Genomic DNA, 17,387 nt, shown 5'->3' with positions numbered 1-17,387 from the left:
CTATCAGTTCAGTTTCACTGCATCCCTCATGTTCTGTCTTAAAAATACCTGTTTTCTGCCATTTTTATTTGTCACACACTGCTTTTGACAATGAGCTGCTAAGAATACCAGATTAGGCTGAGAATGTATTTAGAGTTTGTAGTGTGGAGACAACGCACAAACAGAAAAAGATTCATCTTTGGGTAGTGCCCATTTTGTAAGCAGCTGTAAAGATGCAGCATCTTGTAAAGAGATAAATGTGCTATAAGTAAGCCAGAATGACAAAACTTGAGGCACGAAACAAAGCATGGGGAACTGCAAACTAAATTAATGTGTGTGGATTTTTGTTTTTGTTTTATTTTAAAAAAGAAAGACACACACACACACACACACAAAAGCCAACTCCCAGTCACCACATGGTAAAAATGATCTGCCGTGGGGAAAGATATATCTTATTGAGAGTTTTTGAAGGATGATAAATACTGTACTCTGTGTATTATAAACTGCAATGTGAGCTGAATCTTAATCAAGACATGGAAATAAAAATCTAAAAATAATAAAAGAAAAATCAATATTGATGCTCTGGAATAAAAGTACTATATTTTTGTTAGTAAACGTTTTTAAGATCCTGGGGAAAAATTCATTTGAGAGAACCTATGGTAATTTACTATAATTTCAATAGCTGGCAAGTTCCCAGAGCATTTTGCTAGGATTTATACTGCCACCACAGAACAAGCTTATATATAAACAAACACCATTTCTTATGTTACTGCTTCTAGTTTCCTGATGCACCAGAAAGGTGTGCTGGCAAGCTAGTAATACAGTAATTCCACCAGCTGCTGTAGACGTTGTGGCTGCATTTCTGTATGTGGTCCTTGCTGTTTCATGTTTCTATGAACTCTAATTAAAAATAATTACAGTTTACTTATATGATTTATATAACACCTTTCTCCTAGAACTGGGATCCACCATGGCTCACAAAATAATTAAAAATGTAAACAGGGTATACAATTAAAGCACAATTAAACATGGAATGATACAGATACCAAAGTGGATTAAAAGCAGTGCATCTGAAACTCACCTTTACCTGCCAGTAGACAGATAAGAGCAAGGTTTCCTTGAAGGGAGTATCACAGTGCAGGAACAGGCCTCTGACCCATGCTTTTCTTTCTCAAGGTCTCTTCTGAAATACCTTTTTAATTGGATGGGATTAATAACAGCGGCACCAAGAAGGTGATCCGTGAACGGGGGGGGCCCATTCATAGAATACAATTGCAACACTATGATTCCACGTTAACTGTCATGATTCCATCCTATGGAGTGCTGGGATTTGCAATTTAGAGAGGAGTTTTTAAAATCCTCATCAAGGGAGTTCCTCTGGCACCTCTGGCCAAAATATGGGATTCCATAGGATCCAGGCAGAGTGACCAGATTTCATAACTACAAAGGGAACAAGCCACCATAAAATGCAGGTCATTCAAGAAAAATGTAGGATATTACAAAATAAATAATAAATAAGCTAAAAACACTAATATAAATATAAATTCATGCTTCTTAGTCATGCTCAAAATGGAAGACATTTTGTAATTTGTCCTCGACAAAAGGTTGAAATATAGGACATTTCTTGGAAAACGAGGCTCTCTAGTCACCCTGGATGCAGGCATGGAAGTCATAGTAGAATCAAAGTGCTATATTTATGTAGTGTGAATGGACCCAGGGACAGTGGGGTTCTTTAGTTGAATAGTGGAAGCATATACAGAGAGAGAAGAAAAAGAGAGAGAGAGACATCACCCATACATTAAAAAATAATCTTTGTGAAATAATATTTTGCATAATCTGCTCATTTTTTGGTCATGATATGACAGGAAAACTGTTCACTGAAAACTGGCTCAGACAGCTGTGGAATCTATAGTAGGTTTAGGATTCTGAAATTTTGAACACAAGCTGTGCACAGGTGAAGGAAGTGGAGGTTTTCTTTTGCTTTGCTGTTTTGTACTAATGGCAGTTTGTCTTAGTGTTTGTGGCTATCTTCCATTGCTCCAGCCACATGAAACCTAGACACCTGAAATATGTATACTAAAGGTGCTCCTCAAGGCTATTTTGCATGGCTTCATTTATTATAAATAGTTTAAGCTGCAATAACATCTTCAGTCACTAGGTGACAGACTTCTCCCACCAATTGGGAACAGTGTGGTCAGACCTTGCCTTTCCGAGTCCAGAGAAATATCTGCAGGAGAAACTGGAAGGAAAACGACTTGACTGTTATAACAACTGCTCTAGTCTTTATGGCTCCTAACTCTTCAGATACTTATAAAGAAAGGGAGAGAATCACATTCCCATAACTCTGGAATTGCATTACATACATACATACAGGAATGCTGGGTAGGGCATAGGGCAGGAAGGTTGGGTTAAGGGGGAGTGTGGAAGAGGGTATGGGGACCATCGATGACAGATACAGTTCCAGTCATACTATTGTGGAGATGTGTGATAATAAAAGCTCCAAAACTGCTATGTTTCCATTTTCTTTAAATAATGTGATTGCTGCAACATTGAGGCAAGACTGAAGTTTGTGTGATAAAAGTCCAAAATGTCTTTCTGCCTAGTGTTGGTGGGTGGGGATGAGCAGAGGGAAAGAGAAACAGCACCAGGATGAAGGGTGAGAAATCATGGATGGGTGGATAAGGGAAAAAAACAGGGAGAGGAGGAACACATAGCTCCATGTGGGAGAGGAAGAGCATTGTAGATGGGTAAGGGAGGAGAGAAGTCTGAGTTAGTTGGTGGGGGCGATAGAGGAAAGAGTACCAGGGAGCCTTAGGGGTTTTCTTAATCATGAAAAGTTGGTAACCTCTGTTACTTTTTCATAAACCATTTGGAAGGATGAATACTGTGGAAAAGAGAAACTGGGTCTAGATTTGTGTTCAGTCACTTGTCTTAAATAACATTTTCCAACACTCCCAACAGTTATGTGACAAAATGCAAAAAAAGCACATCAGAGACTCCCTGTCCTTTTGTAGCTCTGAAATAATTGAAAGGAAAGCAATGCAAATATCCTGAGCGCATTTCACAGAAATTCTTGTGGAACAGTTAATGTGACACAACATTCTCATTTGGAAGGGATGAAAAGAGCATTTAAGCATGATAGCCAAACATTCATTTATAAGTTAATACTTTTTGATAAAGGAACAGCTGACAGTTAATGGAACTGGTAAAGCACTTTATGTGAGTAATAGACCAGATTGCCATCTGTAGTAAAATGGGTCCTTTTAATTGATCTGGAGCAATTTTGTACCAGCTGGGAATCTTGACCATAGGCCTCATTAGATGTGTAACCAATTTTCCAGCTAAAATTCTCTCCCCCAAAGCCAATTCTGATTTTATCCAAATTAACACTGATCAGAATATTAACAGTAAAGTCCTTTTCCCACTTAACCAGCTTATTCAAGGGGCTTGTACCAGAATATGAAGTCCTCATATTTTACATGATTTTCCAGAGCTTGGTAATTGTAATTTTTGCATTACAATTCCCAGAACCCCCCAGGAGCATAGCCACATAATTTTAACATATGACCTAGTGGAGAAAAGAAAAGTCACTTGCAACCCTATGGCCAATATCGTGTATTGCAGAGTGTAGTTAAATGTTCCACAGCTGGAGCTCCAATACATACACTCTTCTCAACCCCTCCTGACTCACTGTGTAGCTGTTGTACTGCTCTTCCTTTGGCCATTCAGTGGCTGGCGGAATGCTGGGTGGATCAGTGAAGTGTCTGGCTATGGGGACAGAGCCAGGTGCAGACCAGTGATGTAACACACTGAGATCTGCTGGGGTCCACAAGAGGTCTTGGTGGATGATGTAATTATTGTCGGGGATGATGGGAGTTGTGGGTCTTCACCTGGCCTGGAACTCACCACCTGGTTGTGCACCACGCTGACCAGTTTTGGCCAGTTGTTGTATCTTTGCAAGAGTTGCAGAGATCAGGCTGAAGACCCCGACAAACTCTCCAAGCCTTCTCTCTCTTGCTTCCACAGAAGTCTTCACCCTTCTTCACCAGGGTCCTGCTGGTTCTTGTAGCTTCACCCAAGACACCAGACAACTCAGTAGTCTTATATAAAAGATCTACTTTATTCTACTATATACACAGCTCCAAACAATACTCAACTCCTCACTCTCCAATCCACTCTACTACCCACAACTACAACCCACACAATACATTGGGATCCATAGTCATTATTATAGCCAAATCATGGCACCACCTACTGTGGTCTGTTTCCACCCAGTAGGCGTGTACATCATTCCCATTGGTTCTCTTTGTTCATCCTACAATTAATGATTTCATCATCTCAGCCTTGACCACTTTACAATTGTCAGGTGTGTCCAATTATTCACTATGCATTTCTTGTCCTTGGCACTCAGTACTTGTTAATTGTATTACCATTCACACCTGTGTGGTTCTCCATTGGCTTCTGCTGAGTCACTCTGACTCTCACATACATCTTTTATTTCTCTTGCTGTATAACCCATGTGGCTTTTTCCTTAACAATTATATCCCCATACAAATGAAAACACCATAATAAAACTATACACATTGTAATATTTAAACACAATGAAATAAAAGCAATATAAGGGTATATCAGTAAAGACGTATAGTGTTCAACTGCTGAATGCCCTTCCCTCAGCATCTGTTACCAGCTTCGGCTGATATGCCAGCCGCGACCTTTCCTGGAAGTTAGGGACCTAGAAATTGTGGTGAATGCGCTGGTAACCTCTCATCTCGATTTCTGTAATGCACTCCACATGGGCTGCCCTTGTGCTTAGTTTGGAAACTTCAGTTAGTGCAGAACATGGTCTCAGTACAAGGTGTTGGTTATCACCTTTAAAGCCCTAAATGGCTTGGGTCCAACCTATCTTTCAGACCGCCTCCTCCCATATAATTGACCTCATGCACTCAGGTCCTCTGGGAGGAATTTATTGCAACCTATGAAAACTATACTGTCTGCAATTGCCCAAAGGACATTTTTGGCAACCGCTCCCACATTATGGAATGGCCTGCTGGAAGAGCTCCGTCACATTACCACCTTAAACAGCTTTCAAAAAGCTGTTAAGATGGATCTTTTTTGGCAGGCCTTTCCTGAACAGATAACTGGCCACCAAAAATCTGAACCTTTTATACTCCTGAATTCTGCTACAGCCACTGTTTGATTTGCCTATTATTTTAAGTTATGTTTTAAATTGTGAACTGTTTAATTGTATTTTAAGAGGTATGGGATACTGGGATGGGACTGTATTGTTTTAATATGTAAGCCGCCCTGGTTGTGTTGCACAGAGAGGCGGGATATAAATAAATTTATTATTATTATTATTATTATTATTATTATTATTACTACCTGGTCCATAGGCAAAAGACTCACAAGCTTCCTCACAATAGCTCTCTTCCTACACTAAGCCTTATCCCTTGATTTTAAGTAGAGTGGTGCTTTTTCCCCCTGTTGTTATTTTTTTGTAAAAACTTTCAGGATACAGTATGTTGTTCCTCTCTGAGAGCATGAAGGGCCAATACTGGCTGCCATAAACCATCTGTGAGGAAATGTGGATGGTGTTCCTACTAGCGATTGGCCTTTAAATCAAGCTTGAACTGTGAAGCTTCATAAAACCAGAAGCAGGATTTCTTTTCTTTCCTTTTTTCCTTAAAGAAAAAAAGCCTTGAGGACTGAGGTACTTTAAATTCCAGCCTTCAGGTTCACTGATCTGTTCAAGAACAATCATAACACTTAAACAGAAGGGACCTGAAATCAGGACACATTTTCCTGCTGAGTTAACCCAGGACAGCAATCCTAAAGTTCTTCTCATTTGCAGTGACATTTCCCTGCATCTTTAAAAAAAAATGGTAAGAGAAAAGTTTTACAGTTGTGTTTCAAGGGAAGACAGAATAGTATTTACTCCAGTATTCACCCTGAGAGAGGCTTGAAATATATTTCAACTTTTTTTCTTTTAAAAAAAAGTCCTTTTTAACAGTGAGCCTGATTTGCCAGCTGCCTACATTACAACCTGTCTCTTAATTTCTGCAGCACTTTTTCATATACAAGATGCTTTGCAAAGCAGTCATGTCAGGTGGGGCCCTTTCACAGTATACAGTGGTACCCCGGGATACGAATGCGCCGCCTTACGAAATTTCCGGGTTACGAAAAAAATCCATTCAAAAAAACTGTTCCGGCTTACGAACGTTTTTTCGGGTTACGAAAAAAAATTTGGTGCTTTTCGGCGCTATTTCACATGAAATCGCGGCTTTTCCCCATTAGCGCCTATGGGTTTTCGGCTTGCGAAGGCTTTTCGGGTTACGAAAGCGGCGGCGGAACGAATTAATTTCGTAACCCGAGGTACCACTGTACAATTATAGCACTATGATTCCACTTTAGCTACCATGGTTCCATCCTGTGGAATCCTGGGTTGCGCGGGCCAGAAGCGCCTGAGGAGCTGTCAGGCTGAGAATTCTGAATGCCCTTCCCTAAATGCAAATCCCGGGACTCCATGGGAGGTAGTCATAGCAGTTAAAGTGGTATGAAACTGTCCAGAGGCGGGTGATCAAAATGGTGAAAAGTCTGGAAGTGATGCTCTTTGAGAAGTTGGGAATGTTTAGCCTGATGCAAAGAAGGTTTAGTGGGGAGATGATAGTCATATTTAAACATTTGAAGGGATGTCAAATTGAAGAGGGACATGGATCCAGAGACTAGGATAAGGAAGAATAGATTCAAACTACAGGAAAAGAGATTCCACCTAAAGCTCAGGAGGAACTTCCAGACAGTCAGAGCTGTTTGATAATGGAATATGCTGCCCTGGAGTGTGGTGAAGCCTCCTTCTTTGGAGGTTTTTAAACAGAGGCTGGATGGCCATCTTTTGGGGGTGCTTTGATTGGTGTTCCTGCATGGCAGGCAGTTGGACTCAGTAGTCATTGTGGTCTCTTCCAACTTTAAGGTTCTATGATTCTATGGTCTTATGTCACCAAAGAGTTGAGTGTAGCAATGGCTTGACCAAATCAGCCTCCTGACTGAACAAATTTGGATCAACGTAGTCCCAGTGTTTCAGTCACAATAACCAGGCTGGATCCATCACACTGGAAAACAGACTAAGGTTACTTGCAACTTATTTCACAACTTTTCTGCTGACAATATTGTGATGGACATTCATTGTAGCAGGCACTGCAGGTCCAGAGTGCTCTTTATTTTAACCTTGCTTTATAAACAAGCTTTACTGGCTTAACCATTGCACCCTGATAATATCACATTCTTCCAATGAGTTCAGTGGGTATTATTGCTATGTAAGTGCCCACAGGCTTACGGTGCTCACACTCTAATTATAAATAAAACATGTTCTTTAGACTCTTCTTGGTGATTTTCAACAGCATGATCATGGATTCTGCCAGTGTAAGTATCTTTTCAAATGTCACATGAAGTACCAAGTACCTCCTTGTACATTTTATTTATTTATTTATTTATTTGCCTAGCTGTGAAAAACCAGCCAGACGGCTCTGGACTGGCTCAGATGGGGGCAGATTGTTGCTCATGGATTCTGGGAACGCTTGCACCACCGCCTAACTGATCTTCCTAAATTTCCAAAGGGGCTCTATATAAGCATGCTGGTGGAACATTTTGCTAGCTTCAAATAAGATCGTAGACGTAGAGTCTCAGGATCCAGTCCCTCTTCTGGATGCTTTCTAGCAACCCCCCATCTCAATAAGGGTCATGCCAGACATTACATCCAGCAAAATGAAGTTTGATATTTGAGTATAGATCCAGTGGGGCATTGTGGCCAATTCTGGTTCACAGATGAATGGATCCGCATGACATAAATGTGTTGATTGCATTCATATAGTTCTGTTGCATGTGTTCTTGTGAATAATTGTAGGCATACATCTAGAACAATAATGTGTGAAGTGACTCTTTTAAACTTTCCTGCTTAGATGTAATAAGGGACATGTCTACATAGGCCATTTGCACCACTTTCCCCCTGTCCTCATGTTGCCCTGTCCAGATGACACAGGGCCAAAACCCCAATTCAGGTGTGGACTGTCTTGAAGTGGGAAGGCCAGTTACATACCGAATCTGGGCCATCCCTACCTTAAATTGAATTTTTAAAACCTACCTTTTGCACCAGATTTGCCAAGAAAATCTAGAACACTCAACAGCAATGCTGAATAGCTGTCTACACAATGTCTCACTAGTCTAGCGCCACCACTGCTGGTGTGTGAACGATCCTCTGTACCTCTTTTCCAACCTCAGAGTGAATAACTCATGCCAATGGCAGCAGCATCAGGTAGCACAGTGGGAGACCCATGTAGACAGCTAATCAGTGTTACTCCAGTGTGCCTAGGTAACAGCAGGAATTGGGGGCAGCTTTGGAGTATTCTGGCCACTGTTGACCTGCCCAGAGACAGGTATTATAGCTTGCTTCTATTGCCATCCCACCACATTTTTTCACTTTGTGAAATTTTTAGCACCTCCTCCTGACATTCTTCTATTATTTTGGCCAAATCGTTGTACCTATAATGTCTAAAAAAGGGCAGGTAAGGGACTTGCACAAAAGGTCCAGGGACTTTGTTCTCTTATTCCACAATATGAGTAAGCTGCCTCTTGAAAATCTTTTAAACAAATTTTAGCTTTTTTTCTCTACTCAAAGAAAGGTGTACTAAACCTATTAGAGGACAAGAAAGAGAAAAGAATTAGAGAGGGCTGACTGGCAAGTATCTCAGCAAATGAGAGGGGTTTAGCCATGCCTTCTCCCTTCTAACTGTACTCCACTTTTCTCTTCACTCCCCACATTCAGTACAGCTGCACTAGTATAGAGAAGGAGTTGAATTTTAATTCACAATTTGTTACTTCTTTGGAAAAACTCTGCAGAATTTTCTTTCTGTTATTTCCATGAGGAGCCTAAAGTCACACGTTAAGATTACATGTCAAGAATCACTAACACTTCAGAAAAATGTTATGTCTGCCATATGGAAAACCACCTGAAAAGCTTCTCCATAAAATCCAGGTCCTCCTGCCCACTGGACAACTGTACTGAATTGAAAAGGAAATATTTCTGGAGTAATATTTTCCCATTGGAGTCTCTCTTTAATGAGTGCAACTTGTTCAGCTGCCTTTGTTCCTTCTATTTCAGAGAATAGTGTAGACCCCCTGCTCTGTTCTCTGTAATGCAAGGGTGGGGGTGAGAGTGGGGAGGAGAAGAAGAAGAACCTACAGCTTCTGTTCCTAGTTTCAGAAGAACTATGTTATTACTACCCATTCAGCACTGCAATCCACAAAGTGCTTTGAAAATTGCTCTGCTCTTTTAGCAGCAGAACCACTCTGTGAAGTAGCCAATTACTGGGCCTCTTTTTACAGACAGAGAAGTGAAAAACGGAGAGCTAACAATTTGTGCAGGGAAACAATAGTTGTGCTGGGATCTGAATTGAGACTTCCCTCATCCAGGGCCAAGCTTATTATCTGCTGGTCCACACTGACTCTCCTATACCAGCTGTTACAATAAGAAGCCTCATGTCAAGCCCAAGTCATGTCCACCCCACCACTGTGGTAATCTTCCAATAACATCTTATGTAATTTATGTGGTGCCTCATTCTGTCAACCAGAATAAGGTCCTTTTAGTGTTAATGTGGTGAGCTATAAAAAGAAGAAAGCTAGCCTTTCAGTATTATAGCTGCTAGTCCTTTGAGAGTGGTAACAAAAACAAAAAGTCTTGTGGAACCTTAAAGATTAAGGATACATTAATAAAATTGGATGTGTAGGATTACTGATTTGGAAATATATAAGTAAAGAAGCAATTATATTAGGACAATAAAGGTAATATTTGAAGTTATAGCAGAGTTGGAGGGTAAATTTATCTATGTGAAAATAAGAACAGTTGGATTATTAGAACAATATAGTAGAAACAGGGAGCTCTACTAGCTTAGGAAGGTAACTGTTGAATGTTGTTGTTGTTTATTATGTTTTTGTTTTATGTATGTGCATATATTTTGTGTTATATTTATGTTATGAGTGTTTTATGCTTTTATGGTTTTTATGGGTTTTTTTAATCAATAAAAAACCTAACACATTTACTGTTGTATAAGCTTTTAAGTTTTTACATTCTTGTACATACAGTAAAAAAGGAGAGACAAAAGACGGTAGCAACTACAGGACCACTGCACTAATTTCCCATGAAAGCAAAGTCATGCTCAACATTCTACATCAAAGACTCCTACCATATATCAAGTGAGAAATTTCTGAGGTGCAAGCTGGTTTCTGGAAAGGAAGACACACCAGGGATCACATTGCAAACATAAGTTGGATAATAGAATGCACCAGGGAATTCCAGAAGAAAATCAGTATCTCCTTTATTGACTACAGCAAAGCCTTTGATTACATAGATGATGATCATAATGATGATCATGGTGATGATTAAGCTTTATTTATGTAGTGCTGTAAATTTACACAGTGTAGTACATACAATCGATTAAAATACATAAAATGAACCTGCCTATGGCATACATTCTACAAAAATAATTAGATATAATACAATACATAGATCATGAAAAGCTATGGAATACTCTTAAAGAAATAAGAGTGCTACTACATTTGATTGTCCTGGTGCTCAACCTGTATTCAGGATAAGAACTGCCATCAGAACTGAAAACAGAGAAACAAAATGATTTCCAGTTGCCAAAGGGGTCAGGAAAGGCTGCATACTATTGCCCTATTTGTTGAACCTATATGCAGAAAATATTGTATGCAGTGCAGGCCTAGACTCAAGAGGAAGGAAGAATGAAGATCAGAAGAAGGAAAATTAACAGCCTAAGATATTTGTATGCCACAATTCTATTAGCAGAAACAAACAAAGACCTGGAGCAATTACTGAAGAGGGTCAAGGTATGCTTAATGGTGACCATTAAGAAAATAACAATAATGACCATGGAAGATCTACAAGAATTCATCCTAGATAATGAAAAAATCAAAATAGTCAGTGAGTTCCCATACCATGGATGAAACTTTGATCAGAATGGAGACTACAGTCAAGAAATTAGAACAAGACTAGGTTTGGGAAGGGCAGCTGTGAACTAACTGAACAAGATTGCAAAATGTAAAGATATAAAACTAAACATTAAAGTGAGGATTGTCTAAGCCATTATATTGCTCATCACTGTGTTTGGATGTGAGAGCTGGACAGTGAAGAAAGCCCACAGAAAGAAAATCAACTCATTTGAGATGCAGTGCTGGAGAAGAATGTTAAGGATACCATAGATAGCCAAAAAGACAAAGAACAAAGCAAACCTTACTCTCTCTGAAGCCAGAATGACTAAATTGACGGAACTGTTCTATTTTGGCCACATCATGGGGAGGCATGAATAATAAGAAAAGACAATAATGTTAGGAAAGATAGAGGGTAGGAGAAATAGCGGAAAACCTTATGCCAGATGGATAGACTCAATCGGGGAGGCCACAGGCCTGAATTTGGAGGACCTAAGCAGAGCAGTGGAGGACAGGGGGGTCTTAGAAATGTCTCATTCACAGCTTTTCAAGACTCCAGCCTCCTTCATCAAATGCATACAGTGTTATCCTGAGTTGTGAGTATACATGTACCAATGGCTGGTAGGGAGGGAGTTGTAAATAGTAAAATCAGAGACATTTGCGAAAATATTTGTAGCTACCGTAGGTATAGCTGTAGCTTTTCCAATTCTCCATGGCACTGAGTGGGACGTGCCAAGGCTCTTCTCATGAAATTTCCTTATTTGCACAAATATTGCAGTAATCTAAATTTTACCGCTGGACTATTCCTGTTATAGGATCTGGTTACAATGACTGAAGAACCTCTGACACAAGAGTTGTGCAACCCAAAGACATTCGTCCAGCACATTCCTAAGCCAAAAATAACAGCACAAGTCAAAGATATTTTTTTAAAAACTGAAATGTTTCTGTGAATTAGTGCACCAGTACTGACAGAGAGTTCTTCGAACTTCTGGAAAGGAAAGAACTAAGAAGCCTGGAAAGGTGTTTTAGGCAAGCATGGTGTTGGAAACTGTAATGATAATGGGCACCTCCTGCTAGAGTTTTGTGCAGAACAGCAGCTGACTATTACAAACACCATCTTTCAGCAGAAAGATAGCCTGAAGACAACCTGGATGCATCCCCGATCCAAACACTGGCACCTCATTGACTATATCCTAGTGCGCCAGATAAATATTCTCTGAGTCCTTCCTGAATCTTCATTCGCGAAGCAAAGCCAGACTGACAGAGAGCATTTAGTGGAAACGTTGCAAGAAGCCTGGAGTTTTGCTGAGGGTTCATTTAGAGGTCTTCTTCCCCTGTTTTCTGGAAGATTTTTAGTCCCCTTTTTAACAAAAAATGTGGCTGTATTTATGCACATGTATCTAGTTGCCTTTACTTGCGCTCCTTTGCATGTGTGAATTCTTGATGCACAGGTAAAAAAATATTTGGGAGTCATGTCACTGGAAATAATTCAGGGAAGGTTGCTGCTTTACATTGATACTGCCTCTGGATTTGGTGTGAACATGTGAACGCTTAATCTGAATTTGCTATGAATAGCCTCCCTGTCCATTTTAATAGTACACTCGTCCTTCTACATTTGCGACTTTGACTTTTTTGTATTTGATTATTCACAGATTTTATTAATATGTTCTCTTTAGGAATATCTAGCTCCTCCAGCACAACTCTATGGTCACCTTTAACCCAAAGTCACACTGAGATTCCTTGTGGTGATCCCTGGAGTCCAAGCAGCCAAACAGCCACCCTGTTCTTGGCCCTTAGACCCAGAGGATCCCTTTGGTTTCCCCTAAAGTCTCCTGGATCTCTGTTCCCACTCCCTGCTGAACTGAATGAGTCCCCTTGAGATCCTCTAGTCAAGCTGCCACCAACCAGTGAATCTCCAAAGAACTCTCCTTAGCACATACTGGGACTTGCTAAGGACTTAAGTTCCTTCCCTTACTAACCTAAACAAGCAACAACCGAGCTAAGGCACGTGTATAGGAGTATAGAGACATCAGATACTTTTAAAGAAAGTATTTATTCTAAGTAGACAGAATAGAGCAATAAAGTATCATTCATGCAAGGCCTCCTTGCCTTGCAGATACAGCATACATAGTTACAAGATGTTCATTTTAGGCAAGCCAAAAGATAAACATAACAAAAACCTAGACGCACTAGCTAACATATTTCCTAAGCTACTCACACAGAGATGGGCTCTGCAGTCCTTGATGGGTTTTTGGATGCATGGAGATGGTCCCCATTGCCTAGCTCAAACTGCATCCCTTAAGCCTGCCCTTTTGGCACAGGCCCAACAGCTGGGCTTCCAACACAACAGAAGACCCACAAGGCCACATGGCCTCACAAGGGAAAAGACTCAGGCGCATGGTCACAGAGGCCTTTCAAAGACCTCTGTTGGAAGGTTCTTGAAACTCCTGGTCCTGCTCAACTGATTGGTCAGTTGGGCCTTAGGTCAGCTATGATATAAATCTCATTAGCATATGATGTTTACTCTCATTAACATGTACCTTCCCCCAGTTTAACCCTTTGTTGTCTGAGAGAAGTCCTCAAATGACTGGTGGCCCAGTCATTATATTCCTAGAGAGAACACTCCATTAGGCATTTGTAGCTCTTCCAGCTCAATTCTGTGGTCAGTGTCTGGCAGATGTTGACCACAGAGTTGCACTAGAGGACCAAGAGATTCCTAGAGAGGTGTTCTCTCAGATAAAAACATAGTGTTGTTGTTATTTGTGGTTTTTCCACATTCACGGGGACCTATGCCCCTAACCCTAGTGAATGTGGTGGGACAAGTGCATAGACAAGCCCAAGAGTCATTGTGAATCTGGAAAATCCAGGGCACCCCAGGTTTTACTGCACATTTATATGTAAATCTACCCTTAGTGGAGTTATAGATACAATTCAGATACAGTTCTGTTGGCTACACTTACCACACAACTGGATTGTCCTGGAAAATCCAGAGAAAACCACAAATCTTTTTTCCCACTGGCAGGTTAGATGCAATATAATTGCCCTACAATTCATCAGTAGTTTTTGACAGATTATTAAAAGTCACCCAAATTTCATTCACATTTTGTTTTGTTTTTTAAATGCATTGTCAGATTTATAATTTAAAACTAGCCAACTTCTAAATTTGTGTTATGTTCCTCCCAGCAGTACTCTTACTACAGAATACAGTACTATATCTAGGATGCAGTCCTATACACATGTAGGGAGCAAGCCCCTTTGGGGAAAAATGGGATTTATTTCAGAGTAGGCATGTGTAGGGTTGTGAGGTCATATGATTAGCTGAACTTTAAGTTCTGTAGTCTGCATATAAATGGAATTGCCATACTAGTTTTTACTAATACTGTGCATGATACATCAAACCAAAGAGATTTGGCAGCACTGACAGCAAAGAGATCTGACAGCCCCTGTATAATTAACTGTTAGGAGAAAAAGGCCATTTGGCCTACCAGCATTGTGTTCTTTCTCTACTAAATTTACAGATTATGTAGTTGCCTCCTAGACACCCACACCAAATTGAATAAACTGAGGTTTGTCATGTAAAAGCATTTAATATCTGTAGTCCTGAAGAAGATCCTGGGTATAATTTAAATTTTGCTTTGCTCTGTTCCTTGATTCCATCTCCTACTGTTCTATTTAATACTATTTTTAATTACATTTTTTTTAAAAAATTAAGTGATAGTGGGGTTTTTCACTTAATTTCACCATAATTTAATTATAGAGAGTCAGTGTAGTGTAGTGGTTTAAGAATTGGTCAGGTCACACTTTCTCAGCCTCAGAGGAAGATAAAGGCAAAACCCCTCTGAACAAGTCTTGCCAAGTAAACCTTATGATACTTTGGCTTTAGAGCTGTCATAAGTCAACTTGAAGGTCTAGAATAGTAATGACAACAATTATATCAGCCCAAGTCTTCTTCATGTAACTGCCTTTCACTAAAACTACAAAGCTGTTATTTGGGAGCTTAAAAATGACAGGTATAATTGAGCTCCTTGATTTATATTCTTAAAATAGCTAGAATCTCTTGGCTGAGTAATGTCCTCAGGATTTTTAGTTTTGTTTCATCCAAGATCTTCCATTACCCCTAGGGGAGATTGGGTAGAAGGCATGACTACTCCACTTGTTTTCTACAGCCAAATTTATGTTGTGCTTTCTCTAAAGTAGATTTCTTCTGCTTGACTTGTAAGGTAGGCACAGATAATTTTTATTTCAGAAGTTAGCACTTCTTATCTTTCCTTGGAGTGGCAAGGACAGACCTTGAAAACATAATACACTATGTAACTCATTACAAAAGCCCAAACAGTATCTTGTTACCATTACTGTTGCAATATTTAAATTATTCATTACTTCCCCTGTATTTTGTAGTTTTTAAAAATCAATCTACAGCTTAACATTTAAAAGCTCTCCTCAAAATGCCCAAGAAAGTGTCATAAACCTACAAAAGTACATTTTTAAGTCAGTGTAATGTGGCATGTGTTAATATTTCCTAATTTTCTCCTTTTTTGTACTATACTTTTCTTTCTAGCGAGGACACTTTTGTAGTTTTGCTAATTTACATAAATCTGAAATTTCAGGAGATAATTTCATCTGAATATGTCATATAATTTCAAAATACCTTTGTGCTGATGATAAAGAGTAAACATTATTGGCTACATGGGGAAAGCAGCAATAGTAGAAGACATTGGCCTATGCCTTCCTCTTACACCTGACTAGACAAGACACATTAAATCAGTGGGACTCACCATTCAACAATTGATTAGAATAAATGAATCCTGAATAGAAACACCTCAGTCGGCTCTGAAATATTTTGTTTCAGCAGGTTGCATTTCTATTGCTTTGATTTCAGAAATCATGTGTCCTCCATGGCACAATTTATTTCCATAAAATCACAGAGGTGCAAGAGACCACAAGGGCCATAACATCCAGTCCCCTGCCATTCAGGAAGACACAGTCAAAATGCTACCAAGAAATGGCCATCCAATCTCTGTTTAAAAACCTCCAGACTATACCACTCTCTGAGGGAGTATGTTCCACTGTGGAACAACTCTTACGGTCAGGAAGTTCTACCTAATGTTGAGGTGGAATCTCCTTTCCTGTAGTTTGACTCCTAGTCTCTGGAGCAACAGAAAACAAGCTCACTCCATCTTCTGCATGACACCACTTCAGATATTTAAAGATGGTCATCACAGCACCTCTCAGTCTTCTCTTCTCTAAGCTAAACATTCCCAGCTGCTTATGTCGCTCCTCATAGGGCATGATTTCCAGACATTGAATGGGAGATTTAATAGGTCTGTTCTAGCTGGAACTAGAAAAAGGATTCTAGCCATTATGTTACTTAGCAAAAGAAGTGTACGGAGTTCAGACCACTCTGCGTGACACCTCAGAGTCAGGATGTACACTTGGCAGGGCAGTATACTTGGTGGGATCAGCACAGCTGCGGGACAAGTAAGAAATGGCATCACCTCCCTTTCTCACTTACCCAGCAGTCATGCCAGTTGGAATGTGTGGTGCCTTCCATTTATGTGCCTTCCAGGAGCTGTGCCAGACCCTAAACTGCCCCTCTGGAAGCTGCAGCACCATTTCCCAGTAGTAGTCTGGCTGGCTGGTGTCCTGCCATCAAGGTGACCAGCAAGTGAGCCAGTAGAAGGGCATGGCAGTCTGCTAGCCCCTTGCAGCCTTTTCTGAGCTCCCACATCAGGTGACACCAAACTCAGAGATACCACTGGTTAACACCAGTACTTGTAATATATCACTTCCAAGCTCTGAAAAAATTGAGCTCTTTCACACATGCAGCCTGGAAAATGCTAATCTTTCTTTTTCAGTGTACTTGTGCCTGAGCAGCTAATCAAAGTTCCTGATTAGTAAAGTTACACAACTGACATCTGTTTCTAAGGAAATGGTTGTTGCATTCACCTTTTCAGGGCTTTGTTTTAAATATCATAATAGTTACAAATATCATTATAGTTAATATGAGATGTCATTTGGAGGACATGTAAAAAGCGACCAAATTATCCCCGTAGCAAGAAAATTCTGAGACAGATTGATCAGAAGTAGCTCATATGATCAACTCAACTTCTGAGCAGTGCAGTTCAGAAACTACCGTTGCAGTTTCTGCTCAGTTCAAAAATGGCAATTGATCAGCTTCTGCTCTGCTCTCAAATCAAGACTCTTGCTGAATCCAGTTTGATAAAATGCTGTGAGAATTTGGATACATCAGTATCCACTTCCCTGCCCCACCCACACCAGCCAACATCCCTCTGGCTGTCAGTGCTGTTCCTACTGGCGTTTGGCCTTGTAATAATAATAATAATAATAATAACAATAATAATAATAATAATAATAATAATAATAATAATAATAATAATAATAATAATAATAAT

General features: G+C 39.9%; 1 protein-coding gene across 1 annotated transcript in view; it reads left to right on the top strand.

Annotated features, from left to right (window-relative positions):
- MGAT5B (alpha-1,6-mannosylglycoprotein 6-beta-N-acetylglucosaminyltransferase B) overlaps positions 1-17,387 on the top strand; it is a 311,177-nt gene that overhangs the window by 162,262 nt on the left and 131,528 nt on the right. The gene's annotated exons all lie outside the window — the stretch shown is intronic.

Source organism: Sceloporus undulatus, chromosome 2 (assembly GCF_019175285.1).
Source record: "Sceloporus undulatus isolate JIND9_A2432 ecotype Alabama chromosome 2, SceUnd_v1.1, whole genome shotgun sequence".
NCBI lineage: Eukaryota > Metazoa > Chordata > Lepidosauria > Squamata > Phrynosomatidae > Sceloporus > Sceloporus undulatus.
Note: the sequence above shows the minus strand (reverse complement) of the source record. Positions and strands in the feature narration are given on the sequence as shown.